The 6,026-nt window shown below is 40.7% G+C and overlaps 1 pseudogene; it reads right to left on the reverse strand.

Annotated features, from left to right (window-relative positions):
- Nucleotides 1-2,414: 2,414 nt before the first annotated feature.
- LOC106022582 lies at nucleotides 2,415-3,905 on the reverse strand (annotated as a pseudogene).
- Nucleotides 3,906-6,026: the final 2,121 nt, after the last annotated feature.

Consider the following 6,026-nt stretch of genomic DNA (forward strand, 5'->3'; position numbering starts at 1 on the left):
AGTATTAAGGCTAGTGCTGAGAAAGCAATTGTGACTCTCTCTTTTTCTTCCTTTTTAAAATTTAAGTTAGAAACAATCTTGCATCCCGCCCCCACCAGGCCCTCCAGTCTGCAACCTAATCTCCACTCTGATCCCCAGGAATGGTGAGGCCCTCCATGGAGGAACTCCAGAGTCTATCATTTCACCCAGGGCAGGGCCTAAACCCTCCCCCAAGAGTCCAGGCTGAGAGGGCATTCCTCATTGTGGGATGGGCAGCCAAAATGCAATTGTAACTCTTAAAGACAGGGAAAGCTATGTTGCACTGAGACTAGGGGAAATGACTTCTGAGAGCAAAGCACAACTTCTTGGAGACTCCATCCTGTGATGGTCCCAATACATTAAAAGAGAACAAGTCCAGGGAGAACACCTTTCTTTTTATTCAAAACCAACTGCCTAAGAAAGGGTTTTCCCTTAACCTATAGAACTTCTTTTTTATTTTGTGTGTTCAAAATTAAGAAACCTCAGAGTTTTCCATATGTGGAAGTGTTTGGGATGCATACTCCACAATATTACAACTCCACCTCTTCCTCCTCCTCCTCTCACAGTTCAGGGAACACTGCAGAAGAGGGTGGCAGAAAGACTGTAAGTCAAGGAGGACTGTCACAAAACAATGTCTTTTAGACATGACGGGCAGTGTCAGTCAATTATCAACAGCTAAAATTGCATACGCAACACTCAAGTCTCCCATATGATCTATCATAATCTTTATTCCAGCAGAGTTGATGGAGCAATTCACAAGGCTCCAATTCTGGTTGATTAGCTGCAGACAATTGAGAACTGTCTGGGGAGATAAAATTGGTTTTCTTCAGAGATAGGGTCCCTGGTAGGTTGTCCATAGTTCAGTGGACAGCTCTGCACCCATGTGCATATGGACAACAATTTGGACTCATTTGATTATATATAAAAACAAATTAAGTTGGTAGGGGATGTTAGAAGATAGACTCCGAAGTAGGGGGAAGCCATGAGAATAAAAACCAAAAGATATCCCGGAATGAAAGAAAAGTAATTCAGATAATTAAAAGGAATGAAAAAAGTGTTGGAACTGTTAATGGGGACTTTTCAAGTAGCACTAAATTCATTTTATACCATAAGATTGTTGTGATCCTATGAAGACAAAACGATGGAAGGTTATGGTTGTAGAGTGATGTCTTTGTGTGTCAAGTAGGTAGGGGTTAGATTTGTGATATGTAGAGTCGTCAGCTCAACAATGGGTAAAGCTGAGTACTTCATAGCGCTCATCTCTTTCTATTGGAGATGTTGTGTGACCAGCTGCTTCAAACTCCTGCCATGATGGAGGGTATTCTCCAAGCCCTGCACTCCATATGTTGCTATCTTGTGGGTATTTTATAACAGCAATAGGAAAAGAAACTGCGATTGAGAAAGTGAACAGGATACTGTGAAATAACTCATCTCTTGATAACTAGAATACTGGAATCATTAAGAACCATTTTTCATTTCCTGGTTTGTTTATCCATTTCAAAAATTTCATTCTTTTTATTTAGAGTTACATAAATGCATAAGTATGTGTATGTAAAGATGTATACTTCCATGTAAATACAATACATATATAAGTCATTTGCTTATATAGTATATGACATGATATTTAATTATAAGAATATACATATTAAGATGGGGGATGGTGGCACATGCCTTTAATCCCAGCACTCTGGATGCAGAGGCAGGAGGATCTCTGTGAGTTCGAGGCCAGCCTGGTCTACCTACAAGTTCCATGACAGCCTCCAAAACAATATAGAGAAGCCCTGTCTCGAAAAACCAAAAAAAGAAAATACATATTAATGTGCACAGTAAAATTATCCAAGTCATGTAAATAATGATCTGAAAAACCATTCTAAAGTATCCAATAAACTATATGTTACATGATATGGAAAAACCTGACACTATTTGGTTATTTGACCACATACATTAACAATGACTAATGTCAGTTGTCTTTTTTGTCCAAGGTTTTAAATCTTGCAAGCTTATAGATAAGATATAAGAGTTTCAGCCGTGGAGAGAATTTTTTTTATTTTTTCTCAACATTAGGGTCAAATATATCTGACAAGTTTATTTACATGTTTTTCCTCACAAATAAAGGCTCTTATTTCCATTCAAAGACTGACTGTTGATGGTGACGGGAAATCAATAGACGAGCTTCCTTTGATTTGTTTTGACAAATACTCTGTTGGACATTAAAGTTTTCTTCACAAAGGCACAGAAACGAAGGTAAGATGGACAGCATTCGTTTGTGGTGGTACAAAACTCCTAATATTTGTTTTTCATTGTGTTGTCAGTCATATTGATGGTATTCTTAGCACAGCCTTCATATTAAATGAGTTATTCAATGTTCTCAAACTGCTCCTGTGGTCTAATAAATGTTACAGGTTCCCTGTGTTTGCTAATGATATAAACAGGAAGTTGCAGAAAAGGTATAATGGGAAAATTAAAATGTTGCTATGGAACTGCGTTACACTTTTCTCCTCGTTATTTTTAAAAGTAACAATTTTATGACCAGTTGTCTTACTGAAAGTTGGTTTTCAGTCAGAGTCAAAACGCAACAATGTTAATCTGAATACTACATTCCGTACCTGTTTTAAGCCAGCAGAGTCATTGTGGTACTAACGACTTTGCTTGAAAATAATATCGCGGGTGGTAAAGATGATACATAAAGGAAAGCCAAATTTGCAACCTGACGACTTGCAGGAGTATGCACCATCACCATTAATCCTTATACCACATCTCATGCTGCATCCTTCAAGTTCTTTTTCATTGATGGTTCTAGGCCCAATTTCCCTGTGCTGCTCTGCCCATAGCAAAGTCAGCCACTGTTGTTTATAAACAGGGAACATCCATTCTAAAGGTTTTAGGCGATCTTGTTCAAGAATAGTCATGGAGGCCAGGTCAAAGATGATATGCTGAAACCTCAGTTGTTTGAACACTGGTTGAAATACTAGCCCTTCTTCACTTTCAAGAAAAGTGGTGTTGTCAGTGCATTCCATGTGCCTGGAAAGCCAGCTGTTGGCATTAGCAAAGAGATGGTTCACTGAACCTTTCCAGCGAGGATTAAAATAAAGGAACATCCATGCTTTTAGGGTGGTATATAGATCAAATTCCTTTTGCACCACGAGTAGGTCAGATGATGAGACAAGTAGATACATGATCTTTATATCAATTTCTCTGTAAAGTCTAACATTCGGGTGTATCATCAAGTTGCAAAGAAGCCAGTCAAAGCACTGTGACTTTACAGATTTCAATCTATATGTTTCTGCTGTTGTGTAGTATGAACACACAGTTTTCATATTAATGGTTTTCATGGTCTCATTACATTGCTGAATTACCTGCTCTACCTGAAGCAGGCATGCTGCTGCCAGAACATGAGGAATTTGTCGAGGCTTCATTGGCAAGTCCTCATCCCTGTACAATGAACCAAACACAAAATCCAAGGACCAGATGTTTATGCGATGGTTCTTAATCTCCAGTTCAATAATATCACTGTGCGGTTCTTTCCAAGTATCTTTGAGCATATTAGCAAAGTACCCCGACTGGCATAAAAAAGCTTTGTGCAAAGACCACACTTTCCCCAGAGCATGGATTTTGACATCACTGTCTTCCCCACCCAAAAATAAAGTTTGGTAAGTATACTTAGTTGCGAGCTTCCTTTTCTTTCAGCATAAGATGCCAAAAACTTCCTGTAGGCTTACTACCGGAGATCCGTGGATGCTCCAGCTCGACCCCAACCTGTCCCAACTGCTCCATTTGCGCTTGAGACTGCCATACACGCTTCTGGAACCAGCACTGCATTCAGGCTGCTGTGGCTCCGCCAAGCTGGAGTCGTCAGGTCTCCAGACTTGGCTGCTGCAGTGTCCCATCGATGAAAACATCTAGAACGTCTAAAGGAGACTGCAGCAGAGGTTTCTCTCCCTTGCCATTGCTGGAGTGTGCCAGGACTGCCTGAGCTCACTGCATTTCTCTGGCACAGTCTCCAACGTCACAGAAAGGCAAGCCATTATTCATTGTCTACCCGTGCCCTTGAGCAGGGGCCCAGTCCACTGCCAGTCCTTTTAAAACTATGGCATGTGACCCAGCTTCTTGTCTTCCTCCTTCCCTTTCCTTCCTCCCTCTTCTCTCCCTTGCCTTCTACCTAATTTCCTCCCTTCTCTCTTTTCTCATTTCTTCTTTTCCTTTCCCCATTCTCCTTCTCCTTTCCTCTGCCCCCTATTTTTCCTCCATGGTTTCCAAAGAGTCACATATGTCGCTTTAGCTGACCTCACTCAAAGTCAAGAACCTGCTGCCTCAGGCTTGTAAACTGAAGTTTTTTCTGTAAAGATAACGACCAGGTTACACCCATCTGGATGAGTGTTAAGGATTGTACACATTCCAACTCATAACCCCTGGAGTACCACAGAGCACTCAACTGTCATGCTGTGTTTTGGTGGCTCATGTTTTAATCCCTGCACTCGGGAGGGAGAAGAGGCATATCTCTGTGAGTTAGAGTCTAGCCTGGTCTACAGAGCAGTTCCAGTACAACTTCCAATGTAATATAGAGAAATCCTGTCTCAAAAACCAAAACAAAACAAAAAGCCAAAAAAACAAAAACAAAAAAGCACTCAACTGTCAATTGTATTTATTGTAAATACCAGCAACTTTTAGCAGTTTAAATGTTAGACATTTTTATTGTTTATTTTATTTTTCTTTTTGATTACTATATAAAACAATTATTAATTTCACTTATGTGGTTGTATGCATAGACAAATATTAATTTCACATATGTTGTTGTATGCATATTCGCCAAATTTCTGTGTATGCTTTGCCTATTCATATACAGGTTTAAAAACATTTTGTTGGCATTGTAAGAGTAAGGTATACTGGAGAGTTAACTCCATCCTCAGAAAAAGCCTCCTTAAGAAATTCCCTGTGTGGCACAAGGCTGATTCAACTCCAGCCAAAGAACCATAAACAGTTCCAAGGAGTGCCCATCCTGGTCAAAATGACCCCATCTGGATGGTCAGGCAATGACTAGTTTGATAAATAACATCTTGTCACACCTGTTCTTTCAGGCAACTGTTAGTAACAATTTAGAAATTCCTCTAGCCCCCATATCAGTGAATCCAAAGGTCACCTACTCTCACCCAATCCTGAACAGCCAAGGTAAGCACCATCCTGCTTGAGGTTTTCTTCCTTTATAAACCAATTAAAATTCAGGTCAGGCACCCTTTTCTTGTAGCTGCTATACCAGTTTGCTGGACTGTGTCTGTGGTGAGGCTCTTAACATTAAACCTCATGCGTTTGCATCAGTGAGTCAGCTCCTTGGTGGACACTTTTTTATGGTCCTATGAACTTGGCATAACAGACATTAGGCTCCTTATAAATCCAGTTATTTCACATATGTGTACAAGGATTCATGGTTTATGTTTTTGTTTTATTGATTTGCATTTTTACATATATTTTTCATTTTTAAATTCAAATTCAAATGAGAAACAAGGTTGCTTCACATGTCAATTCGAGGTCCCAATCCATTTCCCTCCCCTCCTCCCGTGCCCTCCCGCTAACGCCCCTCATATCCCCAGGGAGGGCGAGGCCCTCCATGGGGGTGTCCATATTCTGTCATTTCATCCAGGTCAGGGCCTAGAACCTCCACCAAGAGTTCATGGTAAGAGTGCATCTCTCATTGTTGGATGGGAGTCCAAAGTCCATTGGTATGCCAGGGATAAATACTGATCTACTACTCAAGGCTCAATAGATACCCTAGGCCTCCTCACTGACAAGCACATTCAGGGGATCTTGATAAGTCCCATGCTGGAATCCCAACCATCAGTCTTGTCAGGTCAGCTGTTTCTGGGGGTTAACCCAGCCCAGTCTTAATGCCTTTTGTCATCAGTCCTCCTTCTCTGTCACAGCATTTCTTCAGTTCAGCTCAGTGCTTAGCCATGGGAGTCTGACTCTTCTTCCATCAGCCAATGAATGAAGGTTCTGTCTCCCATACTCTCTGG

Source organism: Mesocricetus auratus, unplaced genomic scaffold (assembly GCF_017639785.1).
Source record: "Mesocricetus auratus isolate SY011 unplaced genomic scaffold, BCM_Maur_2.0 Super-Scaffold_100003, whole genome shotgun sequence".
Lineage (NCBI taxonomy): Eukaryota > Metazoa > Chordata > Mammalia > Rodentia > Cricetidae > Mesocricetus > Mesocricetus auratus.